A 19,564-nucleotide genomic window follows, 5' to 3' on the forward strand; every position below is an offset into this window, starting at 1 on the left:
ATTTTGGCATGCAAATAAGACATAGCTAAGGTGAAGAACAGAAAAGAAGTCTGAAAGTATTATCATTTTTGTCACCTGAGCTGATCTGTAGGGCTTTGGGTTTACAGATGTTGTATTCTGTCCATATATGTCACTTCCAAGTTTGATGCTTCTGTATTTTGTTTTATTTTTCCTTTTGTTTCTAAGTACAGCACCTTTAAAAAAATTATAACATTTTCTTGGTAGAACTAAGAGTTTTTTTCTGGGACTCTGGTCATAACAGAGGGAGAATAGAGTGGGGAGATTGGGTGTTCCAAGCCCTTTGACATACCAAATAGAAAAAAGGCAATACAAGAGGTGAAAATTTGAAGAGGAAATAGATTGAGGAGGCAGGGAATAGATGTGATTGTAATTGTTTGTCTGTTGCCTTTGGCCTTCTTGTTCAAAACATTATCACTGAATCCTTCTCCCTCCCCCCCAGTATACACCTTGAACCATCCTTTCAGGTGAGAGTACTTCCTTGCAAGTTATCTCTTGTCTGGAGTTGCTTTCATCAGATTTAGAGTAAGTGGAGATTTTTTTTTTTAGGTTTTTGCAAGGCAAACAGGGTTAAGTGGCTTGCCCAAGGCCACACAGCTAGGTAATTATTAATTGTCTGAGACTGAATTTGAACCCAGGTACTCCTGACTCCAGGGCTGGTGCTTTATCCACTATGCCACCTCGCCGCCCCTGATTTAGAGTGTTAGTCAAGCTAACCAGATGCTGTAGGTACAACTTCATCATTAGGCAATATGAGTAGATGGGGTTAGAGTTAAAACAAGGGTCACTTTATAAAAGAACTTTATGTAAGTCTACATTTTTTTCAATGCAAAAAAAAAATCTTGGCCACATGGTCCTTAATGACTTATTTGAAGATAAATCAAGTCCCATGGTATAATAGAAAGAACACTAGATTTTTAAGTGGGAGGTTTTAAATCTCATCCTTGCCATTTAGTACCTTGTGACTTTTGCAAGTCACTTTTCTTTGACTTCAGGTTCCTCATAAGCAAAATGAAGGGGTTGAGCTATATGATCTTTTCAATTTCTTCCAATTCTAAAATCCTGTGACTTGAAGTCATAAATGACAGGGGAGGTGTGAAGCTTCCAGTGAACCTAGAAGGCATGATTTTCAAAATTTACCTGGCAGTGTCTTGGCATCAGTCTTGATGCCTAATAAGATGAACATCCCTGCACCAGTTGTGAATGACTCAGTATCCACTGCCAACTTGCATTAATATCTCCTGGATTCCCTCACTGCCTGAGCTCTCCTAAAGTTCCAGATCTGGTCCAGTAGCTGCTACCACCCCCATTTCTATCTTTACTGACCCATGTATGATTAAATCCCTTTTCCTCCTGTCAAAAGAAATGAGATTATGGTTCAAAACTATCATTTAAAAATCATTTTATTGATACTTTTTGTTTTCACATAGCATTCCTTTCTAAATATATTCCTTCCTTTTTTGCCTCCTTGATGAGTCACTCTTTATAACAAAATTTAAAGAGAAAAAGAAAAAAAAAGCTGTTCATGAAATACAGCCAACTCATCAAACATGTCTGAAAGTATATAGCATGTTCCACATCCATGTTAGAACATGGGTGCATTTTCTCAATCATCTGGTAACTCTTGCTAAGTAACAGTGCAAACAAAAGAAGTTTGCCTTAAAGTCAAGGTCCCCTGAGCAAAAGGGATAAGGCTTAGGACAGAGTGCTGACATAAAGCAGAGGGATCAAACACACAATGCATGGTTCACAACACTCTGAACAACAGACAACAACAACAACACAACACCTGATTAAAATATAACTGGAAATATTTGAAAAGTAAATAATATACAATAAAGCACAGATAATGTTAGATTTAAAAATTAAGTCAAGATGCAACCCTATAGGGCTCTTTATGTATGTATTAGAGATTATTTTTTCTATCTGAATTTGGCACCATTGATATTAAAGGCCTGGCAATTAAGAAGAAGTTGGGGTGGAATTGAAGTTGGGTTAAGTAAACAAGCTTTTTTTGTTTTTTACAAGGCAATGGGGTTAAGTGACTTGCTCAAGGTCACATAGCTAAGTGTATATTGTGTCTGAGATCTTAACTCAGTTCCTCCTAACTCCAGGGCTGGTACTCTCTCCATTGTGGCACCTAGCTACCCCTAGTAAACACAAGCTTTTTAAAAGTACTTATGTATAAGGCATCATGCTTAACAGCATGAATATGTATATATATATATATATATATATATATATATATATACACATACATATATATATATATATATGCAAAAAAGTTCCTATTCTCACAGAGTTTACATATGAAAAGGAGACGCTAGCACATAAAACAAAGTTTAAAAGGATTAGATTGGATTATGGGTGGAAGTGGAACAGAAGGTACTCTCAGGGATCCAAGATGAAGAAAGAAGTCCTAAGAGTCAGAAGAGCCCAGAAAGGAAGAAAGGAGTAAACCTTGTAGTTGTAAAACATACTGTTGCCCATGTTGGGAATTTTCTCTCTCTCCTTTATCTATTGAATTTCTACATAATCTTAAAGTCTGACCTCAATGACAACTTTGTTTTGAATTTTTCCTTATTTATTACTATAAGTAATAACTTTACCTTGCGTATGTCGCAGGTACTTTGCTTCTATCTTGCTGATATAGCCATTCTATAATATTGTGCATTATAACCCATCTGTCTCTCCCACACAGAAATGGATAGATGAACCCAGACCAGGAGAATGTCAGATCCTATAAATAATGAAGAGAGTCACGTTTGAAAAATTTGGAAGGAGATTGAGTTTGAATATGAAGAGAGAGATCAAGGACATGGTGCTTTAACTAGGAAAAACCCACGATCCTCTTTCTATCAGTTTTGGGATTTCTTATCTAGCTAGTTTTATGCAGGATCACCCTTTCTGAAAAAGTGAAATTTAATATGTGTAGTAAATAACAGGACAAGAAGAGACAGCTAGGTGGCAGAGTTGATAGAACACTGGAGACAGGAGGACCTGAGTTCAAATTCAGTCTCAGACAATAATTATTTAACCATGAGACATTGGACAAGTCACTTAACCCCATTATATTGCAAAAAAAAAAAAGACAGGAAGAAAAACTGGCTATTCCAAGTGAAACTTGATTGCCTATAAGGAAAATCAGGGTCTGATCCTGTCCTGTTTGTTCAACCTATGGTCCACCTTCAGAAGAGAATTTCTAAGGGCTCTTACATTGCATCAACAGTGAGTTGATTCATCAAGGTCTCATTATTTGAATGTTTTTATATACTTCCATTGGACTGAAATCATCATATTTTACATAATAACAACAATAATAATATTTATAAATAATATATAATATAAATTATAAATATATATAAATGATTATATGATTATAATTATTTCCCCTCACTAATTCATTATATTCTGGGCCATCACCAGTTATCTTGACTTTTCTCTTGTCACTAGACTTCAATGACTCTGGAAGAGAGAAAGAGGTATGTGTATGAATCCAATTCACATGCAAGTCAATATATCACCCTGGTCTTTGAAAACAAAGAACAAACAACAAGTTGATCCATGCAGTGCTTTGTGAATGAATAGCCATGGGTTCAAAGGTCAAACTTGTTCTCAATTCAGAATGATGAAAAATTGATATTCCAGGCTTTTTATCAGTCATTTGAAGGATGGATATAGTGGTTAGGAGTTTCATTTTTGTCCTTATCTCTTTCCCTCTAGCATCTAGTGCAATGTCTAGAACATAATAGGCATTAAACAAGTATTTGTTGGGTTTGCTATAATTTAGTTTTGCCATGATTAAAACATTTATGCCATATGACTTCAAATGAAATTTGTTGTTGTTCAGTTGTGTTCAATTTTTGTGACCTTATTTGGGATATTTTTGACACTTAAGGGGTTCCCTCTACAGTTCATTTTATAGATGAGGAAACCGAGGCAAGCAAGGTTAAGTGACTTGCTTAGGATCACACAGTTAGTAAATGTTGGAAGCTACATATGAACTCTAGAAGCTGAGTTTTCCTGACTTTAGGCTCAGCACTCTATCCACTGAGTCATTTAGCTGCCCTTTAAATGAAACAAATTGAGTAGAGAATGAGTGGAAGAATTCATTGAAAGTGAGGCATTATACTCATAATTGAAGAATGAAGACCCCCCTCCCAATGATGCAGTAAATTGATACCTCATGAAGGGATAAGAACAAAGGGAGATGGTGAACTTCCTGAGGGCACAGACTTTTTAAAAAGATATTTATATCTTTCCCAAGATGCAGTATAGTGTTCTGAACTCAGTAAGTACAGAATATGAATTTTGTTTAGTTTTATTAGATTCTGAAAAAATTATAACATTTCTTTGTGGCAACAATCCCCAACTTGCTATATGAGGAAGTGAAAAAGCACACAAAAAAGTCAGGAACAGCATCAAGACTCAACCAAATACACAAAAAGAAGATTCAAATTCAAAGTGATGAAATGTGAAAGTGACAACAAATTGAATCCTTCAATATTTGAAAGAAGGGAATGCCCTGAACCAATAGAAGATGATATTATTAACACAAAAAAGGAATCAAGAGATCATCAATAACTACCAGTTCTTATATCTTCTCCTTTCCTATTCTCTCATCTCTATCATTTACTTATTTACTTATTTATTTATTCATTCATTCATTCATTCATCCATTCATTCATTCATTTGTTCATCCATTCATTCGTTTGTTTGTTTGTTTATTACTGGTTTTTTTATTAAAGATTTTATTTATTTTGAATTTTACAATTTTCTCCCAATCTTACTTCCCTCCCTCCACCCCACCACAGAAAGCAATCTGTCAGTCTTTACATTGTTTTCATGTTGTACATTGATACAAATTGAGTGTGATGAGAGAGAAATCATATCCTTAAGGAAGAAACATAAAATATAAGAGTCTATCATTTATTTATGAAAATGAGTTACCTATATATTTAGGGTATCCTTGGCGGAAATATTAGAAGAGAATAGGTAAGATTTCACAAATTATATCATACAGCAGATTATGGGATCACAATCACAAAATTGCCCAAGCTATTGTGAATAAAAGATACCACTGTTATTTATTATATAAAAACATATTTTATTGAAAAATTCTACTTTGAATTCTTCTCTAACAAGAGATAGTCTAAGCTGTGCAAGTTCCTTGGGAACAAGGATTGTTTCATTCTTTCATGTATGTTTTCAGAGTCTAGTAGAGTGAGCAATTAATAAATGCTTGCTGATTGATTGATCTACACATGAACAAGAAGTCAAGGTAAAGTTAAGCGCCTGTCATGAGAGCAGACTACCAAAAACTCAGAACAAGGTGAGAATATCTTGAATTTTGAAAATTAACCTTAGTAGTGTAAACTTATCTTTGGTATTGTCTCACCTTAATGTTGGTGGGAGAGGAGAAATTATATTGTTTCAGGAAATAGAGGAACCACAAATGATCCTTGAAGGTAAACTGCATATAAAATTCACTGGATATCATCAGGTTGTGCTCCTGAAGGTCAAAGAAATGTCAAACCAAAGGTGACTTGTTCAGCATACCCTCAGCACTGAGGGAGTCATACTAAAGCCATTACCTGGATAATAAAAGCTAGTACTTACGTAATAATACTTAAAGGTTTGCAAAGCTTTTTACATTTTATCCTCTCCATTGGCCTGGGAGATAGATGCTTTTATTATTCCTATTTACAGTTGAAGAAGCAGAGGCAGATAGATATTAATGACTTCCTGATCACTGGTATCTATCCAAGGCCAGATGTGAATTGACTTCTTCATCACTGAGCAGCAGGTGGTGCAACAGATCTGGAAATCAGAAGACTCGTCTTTTTGAGTTCAAGTCTGACCTCGGACACTTATGGGCTGTGTGAGCCTGGGCAAGTAATTTAATCATATTTGCTTCAGTTTCCTCATTTGAAGAAATAAATGACAAGCCACTCCAGTATCTTTGTCAAGAAAACTACTATTATTGTTATGGAGAGTCAGATACAATTGAAATGACTGAACAACAGCAACAAAGTATAAAATGTCATGACTACAAGTCAGACTAAGAAAAACTAGACTAGAACCAAGTCTTCTCACTTGAAATCCAGTGCACCCAAGCGTGTACAAGACTGTCAAAGAATAACAAAATCATAAATAAAATAAACAAAGAAAAGAGGGATAACCTGTACCCTTATTTGAGTGTCATTTTGAGGAGAGGTGAGAGAAGCAAAGTCTGGTCAAAGGAATAGGAGGAAGCATGAATACATCTCGATGAACTTAAGGTTTTGAAATTTTAATTCTGCTGAGAACTATGAACTTTTTCTTCATAGTCACTATTTGGAGCTGTTAAGAGAGGTTAAGTAATCTGTCCAAGTTTACACAACTAGTTACTTGATCCTAGGTCTTCCTGACACCATGTCTAAAATTTTATTAACTATACTTTCCACCTTATCTGCAGTTGTTTAATCAGTTGTGATGTTGGTTGGAGTGAACTATCAGACCCAGCACTAGCTACCAGTTTGGAGTTTGCCAGGGAATTCTTTTGCCTTAGGCTTCTTCTGCATTATTCTGAGCCACTTTTAAGTCAGGCAAAGAGGTCTTATGGTATTGCAGATAGAAAAATGAATTTAGAGTGAGAATTCCATTGCTAACTACATGACCTTAGATAATAAATAAAATAGTTCATATTTCTATGGAGTTTTAAAACTGATAAAATTGTAAAATAGCCCTATATAGTTTTAATGATCCTCTTTTATAGTTGAGAAGAATGAGTTGCTTGAAGTCACAAAGTTGGTCAGAATAGGGATACAAATGACCATCCCTTACTCCAAAATCAGTGTTCTTCCCATTGCATCATGTTCCTTCTCTGGGTCTTGTTTTCCCCTTCTGCAAAATGAAGAGGTTGAACCAGTTAATCTTTAAGGTGACAACCTCTAACACTTCCTAGTTGGGTGACTCCAGGAGAATCATTGAATCTTTTGGAGTTTTAGTGTACTTACCTTGTAAAACTGGAATAATGCCTGCAGCACTTATCTTATATGGTTAAAGTGGTCTGTAAGTTTAAAGCATGTTTGAATAATCTTTCATTCCATTCTCATATTTTTATGGAATTCAGGTATTATTTATCTCTTCTCATCTTTTTTTTAATGTAGTACAGATAGAAATAGACCAGGGTCAAGCCACTATCCTTACTGTGATTCTTTTACATTTAGTGTTCTATGGACTATTGATGAGGTGAATAAGATAATTACTTTGGTAATTGAATAAGAATCTCAGGTTATGAGCTCATGTTCTGGAAAAGAAGACCAGAATAACCTCATTATCTTGATTACGTTGATTAGGGTTCACATAAACTGGGAGTAGTTTGGTATCAAAATGAATAGTACCAGACATGAAGTTAGAGGGACCTGAGCAAAAATCTGGCCTCAGACACTTACTAGTTGTGTGACCTTGAGAAATTCACTTCACCCCACTTGTCTCAGTTTCCTCATTGGTAAAATGAGCTGGTAAACATCAATTGGGGTCATGAAGAGTCAAATACAACTGAAATAACTTGATAGCAATAAAAGGGGCTTGGAATGATACTTATTTTTTGAGTAGCATGTGGCAGAAATGTTGGGAATCATATTCCCTTAGATTCACATGATAAGAAAGAAGTTTAGTAACTACTGTTGCCTTCAAGTCAAATCTGAAGAGGCAGGAGATGGTATAACCCCTTGCCAATGTGATTGGTCACTTCTCTCAGTGCAGGATAAGAGCAGAGGTGAAATAGGCCAGAACTCAAGTCTAATTCAAATGAAAAATAATGGAAAAGAATGCTAAGTGACAACAGAAAGGGAGATCCCAGAGAGCTAAAGCTAGGTCAATAATAAGTGCAGTCAAAGAGCCAAGGGCAAAATCAGTCTCAAACCAGGACTTTCAGAAGGAAATGGCAAATTACTCCAATATCTTTGCCAAAACAAACAAACAAACAAACAAACAAACCCACGGACAGCTGTTCCATGGGGTCATGAAGAACTGGACATGACTGAGCAACAAATATCTGCAAAGAATGGGCTATTATCTCATTCCTCTTCTGTGGAGACAAGATTGGTTTTCATAATTTTGTGGCATTCCATGGCAATTGTTTTCTTGTTCTTTCTACTTACATTGCTGTAGTTGTGTAATATATAGTTTTCTCCATTCTGCCTTTTTTCCCCTTTGAATTAATTCATGTCTTCCTTTGCTTCTCTATTTTCACAATAGTTATTGTTTCTTAGAGCACAGTGATTTCCCACAATTTATTTAGCCAATCCCTAATAGATGAGCATCTACTTTGTTACCAATTTTTTGCTATCACAAAAATTATTTCTAGAACTATTTTGATGTATTTAAGGCCTTTTAAAAAATCATTGACCTCCTTGGGGTATATGTCTAACAGTATAATCTGTGGGTGAAAGGGTTTGATAATTTTTATCATTTTCTTCTCATTATTACAAATGACTTTCCAGAATAGTCAAAACAATTACAACTCTATCAACAATGCATTAGCATGCATTTCTTTCTATAATTCACAACCCCTCCAATATTGACCATTATCATCTCCAACATTGACTTTTTCTATCTTTTAATGTCTTTGCTAATTTTTTGAGTGTCTTCATATCCTTTTGTTACATATTAATTAGACTAGATAGACTAGATACAGGGCCATCTCTAGTCGTCCTGATTCATATATGGCCACTGCATTCAGATGACTTAGCATAGTATGCCCTCACTTAAATCCAATTAATGTGCTTGTCATCGTCTTGCTCAAGAACAAAGGACAAACATCATCATTAGACTGGTAGGGGCAATAGGTAGACAGAGCTCTAACCTTGGAGTCAGGAGGACAGGAGTTTGAATCTAGTCTCTGATACTTGACTCTTACTAGCTTTGTGACCTTGGGCAAGTCGCTGAACTCTGACTGCCTTGCATCCAGAAACATCTCCAGTCATCTTGACTCATATCTGGTCACTGGACCCAGATAGATCTGGAGGACAAAATGAGACTGGTGACTTAGAACAAACAGTACCCTTTTACTCAAATCCAATTCATGTGCCTGTCATGATATCACCTCCCTGGTGTTTTGGTCTTCCTTAAAAATGAAGAACAACAGGGCGGCTAGGTGGCGTAGTGGAGAAAGCACTGGCCCTGGAGTCAGGAGTACCTGGCTTCAAATCCAGTCTCAGACACTTAATAAGTACCTAGCTGTGTGGCCATGGGCAAGCCACTTTAACCCCATTTGCCTTGCAAAAATCTAAAAAAAAAAAAAGTTAAGGACAAATATTAAACACAATTAAACTGGTACATTAAAGAATACCAGAAACATAAGTTACTTTTTTAAAAATTTAATATTTACTCTCATTTTGTACAAATAATGTTTTTTATACATTAATAAAATATTCTTGTTTAAGAGTAAATGAAATAACCCCTCCCCCCATAAATATAGACTTGTTTGAGCAATAAAGGGGAGAGAAAAAAATTAAAATTAAAAAAAATAATAGCAATAATTGTAGGTATGGCCAGGTGGTGCAATGGGTGGAGCACCAGCCCTGGAGCCATGAGCACCTGAGCCCACATCTGGCCCCGTACACCCAACAATCACCCAGCCGTGTGACATGCAAGCCACCCGAACCCCACTGCCCTGCAAAAAACCAAAAAAAAAAAAAAGAAAAAAAAGACCCCAAATAAAATAAAATAGTAATAATAGTAGGGGTTGCTGGGTGGTGGACAGAGCATTGGCCCTTGAGCCAGAAGCACCTGGGTCCAAATCCAGCCTCAGACAACCAACAATCACCCTGCTATATGGCCCCAAGCAGGCCACCCAGCCCTATTTGCCCTGCACCCTCCAAAAAATAATAATAATGATAAAAAATGTGCTTCAGTCTTTGTTCCAACACCAACAACTCTGTCGCTGGTGGATCACATTATTTATGATAAGTCCATCACAAAAGTTACTTCCATATTTTTCCACCATTGCCATTGCTGATCACAACTCCCTCCTTTCTTATTTCTCCACTACTACATACTGTACTATATTTTCTCTCTCCTTTCACTCTGACTCTGCTGTAGGGTAGCTGAGTGGTGCAGCAGACAGATCCCCAGCTCTGGGGCCAAGAGTCCCTGAGCCCCCATACCACCCCTTAGGCCTAGCATCCACCTTGCCCTATGGTCCTGGACAGGCCTTCCAATCCCAGCCCCTTGCAAGAAATAAAAAAGAAAATGTGTTATATCTGACCACTCTCCCCCCATGGTCCATCCTCTTCTCCATCACTCATACCCCCCCTTCCCCCATCCCCCTCCTCTCCTTCTTACTCCAGATGCCTATACCCCATTGAGTACATATGCTGTTTCCTCTTCTAGCCACCTCTGATGAGAGCGAAGATTCCCTCATTCCCCCTTGCCTTCCTCCCTTCTGTATCATTGCAACAGCTCATTGTAATAAAGAAAAATCTTATTATATGAAATATCTTGGCCTATTCTCCCCTCTCCTCTCCTTTTTCTTTCTCCCATCACATTTCCCTTTTTTCTATTGACTCCATTTTACACCATATTTTATCTCCAATTCAGCTTTCTCCTGTGCTTCAACTATAAAAGCTCCCTCTACCTGCTCCATTAACTAAGGTTCATATGAGTATTATCAGTGTCATTTTTCTGTGCAGGAATATATGCAGTTCATCATCAAATCCCTCATATTTTACCCCTCTCCTCCAATCTCCATGCTTCACCTGAGTCCTGTATTTGAAGATCAAACCTTCTGTTCAGCACTGGCCATTCCAATAGGAACATTTGAAATTCCCCTGGTTCATTGAAAGTCCATCTTTTTTCCCTGGAAGAGGACATTCAGCCTTGCTGGGTAGTTGATTCTTGGCTGCATTCTAAGCTCTTTTGCCTTCCAGTATATTATATTCCAAGCCCTATGAGCTTCCAATGTAGTTGCTGCTAAGTCCTGTGTGAACCTGACTGCAGCTCCACGATATTTGAACTGTGTCCTTCTGGCTGCTTGTAATATATTCTCTTTGACTTGGGAGTTCTGGAACTTGGCTATAATATTCCTAGGGGTTGGTTTTTGGGGATCTCTGTCTTGGGGGGAATCGGTGGATTCTCTCCATTTCTATTTTGCCCTCTGCTTCTAGGATATCAGTGAAATTTTCCTGTAGTAATTCTTTGAAAATGATGTCAAGGCTCTTTTCCTGATCATGACTTTCAGGTATTCCAATAATTTTTAAATTATCTTTCCTAAGTCTGTTTTCCATATCAGTTGTTTTTTCAATGAGATGTTTCACAGTTTCTTCTAATTTTTCATTTGTTTGGTTTTGAAGTATTGAGTCCTGGTTTCTCATAAATTCATCAATCTCCCTGAGTTCTATTCTTTGTCTGAAGGATTTGTTCTCCTCAGAGAGTTTTCTCATCTCTTTTTCCATTTGGCCAATTTTGCTTTTTAAAGCATTCTTCTCCTCAATAACTTTTTGAACTGTTTTATCCATTTGACCTAAGCTGGTTTTTAGCATGCTATTTTCTTCAGCATTTTTTTGGATTTCCTTGACTAGGCTGCTGACTTCATATTCATGTTCTTCCTGCATCTCTCTCATTTTTTTCCCCCAGTTTTTCTTCTAACTCCCTCATTTGATTTTCAAAGTATTTTTTTGAGCTCTGTCATAGCCTGAGCCCAATTTCTGTTTTTCTTGGAGTCTTTAGGTGCAGGAGCTTGTGCTTCCTCATCTTCAGACTGAGTATTTTGATCCTTCTTGGGCTCATATGCAAAATATTTCTCAATGGTGTTCCTCTTGCTTCTCTGCTTGCTCATTTTCCCAGCCTGAGCCTGGTTTTGGGGTGCTTCCTGAGCTTTTGGGACACTCCCACAAGGGACACTCCCACAAGGGTCTAAGTGTGTGAGGCTCTGTCCTCCCTCCTGTTCTGTGAATGACCATAAGCGCCCCCCTCTGCCATGGGGCTGAGGTGGAGGGGGCCCCTGCTGTTCTATGAGGGGGCTAGACTGTGATCAGGATCTGAATGTGGTCAGAGTCCCAGAGTCCTGTTCCAGGGGCAGAGTTCGACAGTCTTTCTCTTCACTCCCCTCCCTAGGTTCAATGGGCTCATGCCCTGGGGGCTCTTGATTACTGGCTCTGCCTGCTTCTGTTTCCTGGAAATCGGCTGTGCTGGCCACACTGCTCTCTGTGTGCCCTGAGGGCTTCACATGCTCTTGCTTGCTCTGGCAGAGGTCCCCCACTGTTCCCCCAATTTGTACCTGGTGCTCCCCAGGGTGTAGCTCAGGAGACTCCCCTGCTGCTGTGAGCCATGGCTCCCAGTGCCCTGGGGCTGCCTCTGGGAGGCTGAAGTTCTTTTGCTCTGGTGGGCCACCCCTCTGGCGGGCCACCCCCTCTGACCCTGGCAGAGCAGAGCCTTTCTGCTCTTTTCCAAGTTACCTTGAGTAGGAGAACTGCCTCATTGGGTCCCTCTGTGGGTTCTGTCTCTCGAAAATTTAGTTAGAGTCCTTAGCTTATGAGTTTTATGACAGAGCGCCTAAGACACGATCTGTTCTTGTCGCCATCTTGGCTCTGTCCCCAACATAAGTTGCTTTTAGCAAAGTATTTGACCAACTCTCTCAGGATATTGGTATGGAAAAGTTGAAAAGTTGAGATTACAGGTGTGAATGATAATTTGTTTAGGTAGATTTAGAAATGTTTGAATGACAAGAACTGAAGAATAGTTACTAATGGGTCAATGTCAACTTTGAAGAGTATTTGCAGTAGGGGTAGTTAGGTGGTCCACTGGATAGAGCACCGTTCCAGGAATCAGGAGTATTTGAGTTCAAATCCGGCCTCAGACACTTAATAATTACCTAGCTGTATAGCCTTAGGCAAGCCACTTATCCCCATTGCCTTGCAAAAACTAAAAACAAAAACCCACAAAAAAAAAGAAATATTAAAAAAAAAACCAAACTATTAATAAAAAAGAATGTTTGCAGTGGAATACCCCAAGGATATGTCCTTGCATAATTTAGATAAAGGTATATGTCAACTTTTCAGTGACAATGAGCTAGTGATGGGGTAGAGAATGGTATTTTTTGAATCTATTGATTGAAGATTGTTGTGAATCTGCCTAAAGTGGATGACAGAGTCAATATGTAAAAAGTAACTTGAAAGTTTAAAAAGTTGGGCTAGCTCTAAGAAGATGAAATTTAATAGGAATTGACTTGTTTAAAAAAGCAACTTCACAAGTGCCAGACTGGGGAAGAATCACTACATATCATTTCTGGGGAAAAAATACTATCTGGAAATATTTTATGGATTACATTAATGGGCATTCCATGACAATGGATAATACTAACTTTATCTTATATTGCATTGAGAACTACAGTATCCTGTCCTAGAGCATTAGTAACTCTGCTGTACTCTCGTGAGGTTAGACCCCATCTGAATATTTTGTCCAATTCTGGATGTCATATTCTGGCTTTAGAGTGGAAAACTAAGTGAGATAGGAATCAGAAAAACTCAGTTACAACTGTGCCATTGATCTATTAATTATTGTTGTTGTCCAGTCATTTCAATTTTGTCCAATTGTCAGTGACCCCATTTGGAGTTTTTTTGGCAGAGACACTGGAGTGCTTTGCATTTTCCTTCTCCAGCTCATTTTTCAGAGGAGGAAACTGTGACAAATGGGATGAAGTGACTTGCCCAGGGTCATAAAACATGTGTCTGAGGTTATGTGGAAAAGAAGAGATTATATATATATATATATATATATATATATATATATATATATACATATATATATATATATATCTGCATGTAGATATATATGCATAGATGTAGATGTAGATATAGAGATTATATAGGTATAGATATAGATGATAGAGATAGAGAGATACAGATATAGATATGGATATGGATATAGATATAGATATAGATATAGATATAGATATAGATGGTATAGATATAGATAGTATCTGAAACCAGATTTCAATTCAAGTTTTCCTGATCCAGATCCAGCACTCTAATCTACTCTTTCACCTGTCTCATTCCCAGGCCTTCTGGTAATTTATGATCCCTGATGAGAATATTTAGAGGGAATTCATGGTGTATCTCCTCATATTGAAATGTAAATAGTTTATCTTTGTTTAGGTCTATATGATTGTTTGTATATATATTTACTTTTTTATGTTTGGTTTGACTCCTATGCTTGCACTTCAAAGTTACTATGTTGCTCTGCTCTTTTTATCAGGAACACTTGAAATCCTCTATTTAATTTTTATCCCTTTAGGATTATACTTAGGTCTGCTAGATGATTTATTCTTGATTGTAATTCTATATCCTTTACCTTTTAGAATATCATAGGCTAATCTCTCCTTTTATAATAATAACTGTTAAATCATGTGTGATCTTTAGTGTAACACCTCTGTATTTGAATTCTTTCTGATTTCTTGCTATATTTTGCTTTGATCTGAAAATTCTGGGTTTTGGCTATGTTGGAGTTTTCCTTTTGGTGTTCTTTGAGGAACTGACTGAAGGATTCTTTATATTTCCACTGTGCCTTCTGGTTCTAAGATATTTGAGCAGTTTTCTTTTCTGATTTGTTGAAATGTAATCTCTAGTATCTTTTTTTTGCTCATGAAATTCAGATAGTCCAATGAGTATTTAATTTTTTTCCTCTTTAATTTGTTTTCCAGGTTGGTTGTTTTTACTTTGAAATGTCATATATTTTCTTTCTTCTTCTTCAGTCTTTTAACTTTGTTTTAATATTTCTTGTCTTCTTATCATAGGGAATCATAAGCTTCAACTTGGTCCATTCTCATTTTCAGGGAGTTTATTGCTTGGGTAAGATTTTATATCTTTTGTGGCAACCTATTAATTCTCTTCAAATTCTTATTTAGTTCTCTTTTCTTTTCCATTTTCCCCCCTCTAACTTCTAATTTCTTTATAAAAGACATTTTAGCTCTTTTTTAAAATAAACTCTAGCTTTATCTCTTCCAGGAATTCTAGTTGAATTTGTGCCCAAACTGGGTTTTTCTCCTAGGAACTGCTTTGGAGTTATTCTTTTCTGCACCTTGAACATTTCTATCAACATAATCTCATTATATGGTGGAATTCTTTTTCATTATTTTTTTTTGTTCATTCTTCCAGCCTACTTCCTGCCTTTGAGTTTGATATTAGTGCAGGGATATGCACATTTCTGGTGGGAATATCTGGGATAGTGCTAGTGTTGCTTTCTTAAGAAGTTGAATGCTATGTTATTTTAGGAATCTCAGGTACCACTCGGCCTGGAAACCTGCAATCTTTCAGCTCTTTCAAAGTGATCTGATCCAGGGCAAAGTCTGATTGCTGCCTCCCTTGTCTGGACTCTAAGTTGCTGAATCTGGGCAATAGGCCTATGCTTGTTTCTCTTAGAGTTTCAGTAGTCTACTATTGAACTTAATTTCTCTAAGTCAGCTGGAAACCTCTGCTATTTCAGAGTGATTGAACTATAAACTTCCCTTTGGTTTGGATTCCTGCTCTAGTTATTCCTCTGTGGTCTTCAGACTGAGCTAAAAGTTGGAACTGAGACCATACTTCACTCCCAAGGACAGTCACATAGCTACTGTTTACTGTTCTGAATTTCTTTTTCTCAGAACACATCTTATGGTCTTATGGTCTGCAATTGCTCATCACCCCAGAATGGTTGCAGGTCCCTTCCTCAATCTGCCCAGGACCAGTGACCTCCATATCAGGTAATTAGCAGTTGGCACCTCTTCCTGCATTCAGCATGGGTCTGGGACTTTGTTTTGCCCACATGTATAGCTTTTTGTCTTTCATTTCCTGGGTTCTAGAATGTTCTCACCAGTGACCCCTGGACAGCCATTGCCCAATTGGAAATGAATATTTCTTGAAATTAATTAAATATAGATTTTTATTCTGCATAGTCTAAGAATTCAGAACTAGAACCAATGATATCAGTTGAAGAGAGGCAGAATTGAGAAGATGTCTTCCTGATTTCAGGTCCAGCTTCTATCCTCTATGCCACATTAGCCACTCCAGCCTTCAGGATGGACAGATTCTTTCTTCTCTCTGGTCCTCAGGTTCCTCTTTCATATGCCACTCAACATTCTATGATTCTGTGACACTATTAACTTTATATAATACTAGACTCATGTATAGAATAGTAGACAGCAACAAAGTGTGATTTTATAAGAGATGGAAATGATATATTCAAAAAGTTTTGAACAAAAAATGTCACAGGATTATAGATTTATAACTTGAAGTCACTTCAGAGATTATCTAATCCAACCCTCTTTCTCTATCAAACTACCAAAATTTTGGCATTAAACATTAAGGACTTGGGGTCTTAAAGGCTTCTAGGTCACTTAATAAAATGCAAATGAAGATATAGTTGACCTACTTACCAAATTTTAGAAGGCAAAAATTGTGAAGATTAAATAATATGTTGCTTATCAGAATCACGATCCAAACAAATTTTAGCAGGTTTGAATAGTGGGTTGACCAAAAAAGATAAAATTTAATATAGAGAGTTGGGTGGCACTGTGGATAGAGCACTGATCTGAAATGGGAAAATTTGAGTTCAAATTCTTCCTCAGGTGTTTTATCATTAGCAAATCTCTTAATGCTTTGAGTCTCAGTTTCTTCATCTATTAAATAGAAGTAGCCTTAGTGTCAATCTTACAAGGTTATTGAAGGGAACAAATGAGTTAATATATGCAGAAACGCTTTACAAATTTTAAGATGCTATATAGATACTATTATAAATAGGGATAAATGAAAAATAATTCACTTAGATTAAAAAATCCCAACTTTACAGGCATAGATGGAGGGAGGAGGGAGATGATTACATCTAAAAAAGAAAAACAAAGGGGATTTTAATGAATTGTAGACTCAATTCAAGTCATCTGTGTGATGTATTAGCCAAAAAAATAGTTGTGGTTTGTCTTTCAATACACATTTATTCAGTACTTACTATATTCACTGTCCTAAGCTAAGGTCATTTTAAGATTCTCTTAAGGGAGACAGAGGGTTCTCAATAAAGGAGATGATAGTTTTGCTACATTGTGCCATGCTCAAATCATATCTGAAATTACTTCTGAAAAATGATATTTCAGGAAAGATAGAGGATCAAGGAAAGGGTGACCAATATGAGGAGGAGATTGGAAAACATGCTACAAAATAGTTGGCAAAAGAATTGGGGAAGTTTAACTTGGAGAAGAGATTTAGGAAGATTTGATAGCTATATTTGAAGTATTCAGAGGGCTATATGGAAAAGAATATTGCTTGTTTGGTTTTTTTGTCTGTTTTTGCAAAGCAATGGGGTTAAGTGACTTGCCTAAAGTCACTCAGCTAGGTAAGTATTATGTGTCTGAGGTCACATTTGAACTCAGGTCCTCCTGACTCCAGGGGCAATACTCTATTCACTATGCTACCTAGCTGCCCTGGAAAATAATATTTCTTAAGATGAATTGAATAGATTAGATTCATTCTGCATGGCCTCAGAATGAACATTAATTGAAGAGAGCTAGACTCTTGACTCTCTAAAATTCTTTTTCACACTTTTTCATACTATTCATTAGCCTTCTAATCTTGGAAGATCCCTCTATTCCTCAGTCACTTTTTTTTCAAGTTTTTACAAGGCAATGGGGTTAAGTGGTTTGCCCAAGGCCACATAGCTAGGTAATTATTAAGTGTCTGAGGCTGGATTTGAACTCAGGTGTTCCTGACTCCAGGACCAGTGTTCTATCCACTGTGCCACCTAGTGACCCCCCTCAGTCACTTTCTCTGATTAATCTTTTCTTCCTGGAAACTCCTTTTTTATTTTTTAAAAAAATGATTTATTTTTCCAACTTCTGCAAATATAGTTTTCAACAATCACTTTTTTTGCAAGGTTTTGAGTTTTATATTTTCCTCTCTCCCTCCCTTCCCTCCCCACTCTCCCTGACAGAAAACATTCTAATAATAATATGTATAGCCATACTAAACATAGATCCAAATTAATCATAATGTGAAAGAAAAATCAAATAAAAATAGGAAAAAAACATTAGAGAGGAAAAAACCCATAATACCTAAGACAACCTTTTTTTTTGGGCAAGGTAATTAGGGCAAAGAAACCAGTACAGCTGCTATCAAGTGTCTTGGGTTTAAATTCAAACTCACATCTTCCTGACTCCAGGACTAGTGAGTGCTCTATTCACTGTATAAGTAATTACCCTCTAAGATAACTTTTAGAAGTTGAAGATATTAGCTTTGATCTGCATTTAATTCCACATTTACTTCTCTGAATATGGATGATATTTTCCATCACAAGTCTTTTAGAATTGTCTTTGATTATTTTGCTACTGAAATGAACAAGTCCATCATAATTTATTATCGCCCAATGTTGCTATTAGGTGTGCACAATATTCATCGGTTTCTGTTCACTTCACTCAGCATCAATACATACAAGTCTTTCCAGGCTATTCTGAAGTCCCATAACTCATGATTTCTTATAGAACAATAGTTTTCCATACCACAATTTAGTCAGCTATTCCTCAATTGATGGATATTCTCTGAGTTTCCAATTCTTTGCCAACAAAAAAAAAGAGCTGCTATAAATATTTTTGTACATGTGGGTTTTTTTTAACCTTTTTTGTGTGATCTCTTTGGCAGATGGACCTAGTAGAGTTATTGCTGGAGCATAGAGTATACACAGTTATGCTACACTTGGGCATAATTCCAAATTGTTCTTGGAGTCTCCATTTTAAGGAAACCCCTGCCCTGAACTCTGATCCTTCTCCAATATGCTCCCTCCCCTTTCAGCTTCATTTCATAGGTTGTCTTTCTTCATTCGAATACAAATTCTTTGGGGTCAGGTTCTGTCTTTCTTTTTTTTTTCTTCTATTTCTTTATATAGTGCATAGCATAGTTTCTGTCAGTGCCTAAGAAATGCTTACTGATTATTAAGGGGATAAATGACTTCCTAACAGTGTTGTCAGAAAATATAATGAGTTTCCAACAGGTTTTGGATGACCTTTTGTCATACCCATTCAGTTATGGGTTGGTCTAGATCAGAGCTCAATCTGGGATCCATAGTTTTTGGGGTGTCCGTCAACTTGGATGGGAAAAGGTGTCTGTATTTTCACCATCTTCTAGAACCTAAAATTTAAGAAACCCTTCCATTATGATTTTTAAAAACTAAGTTATCCTTAGCCTTCACCATATTGCCAAAAGGAAACTGGATGTCCAAAAGATAAAGATTTCTACATGATAAGACCCTTGAAATCTCTTACATCTTTGAAATTCTGTTTGATGTTCTAGAGAAGACTAATGCCTTAGAAGATTCAAACCTTTGCAGGGTTAGTTATAAAGCAGATGAGAGCACGATCTTATGGAAATGGGAGGTGGGATTAGTAGTAGCTGGGCAGATATTAGAAGGAATGAGATGACCACAGGAGGAGTTAGGATGGTGTCAGATATAAACTTTCCAATTCTTCCGAGGGGTGGCTCTACCCATGGATCCCTCTAAAAGAGTTCATGTTAGTTAGGATTGGTGGTCTCTGGAGAATAACATG

The 19,564-nt window shown here is 36.9% G+C and overlaps 1 pseudogene; it reads left to right on the plus strand.

The window, feature by feature from the left end:
* Positions 1 to 2,634: 2,634 nt before the first annotated feature.
* LOC141488038 (S-formylglutathione hydrolase-like) overlaps positions 2,635 to 19,564 on the plus strand; it is a 38,782-nt pseudogene continuing 21,852 nt past the window's right edge.

The sequence above is a fragment of the Macrotis lagotis genome, chromosome 1 (assembly GCF_037893015.1).
Source record: "Macrotis lagotis isolate mMagLag1 chromosome 1, bilby.v1.9.chrom.fasta, whole genome shotgun sequence".
Classification (NCBI taxonomy): Eukaryota; Metazoa; Chordata; class Mammalia; order Peramelemorphia; family Peramelidae; genus Macrotis; species Macrotis lagotis.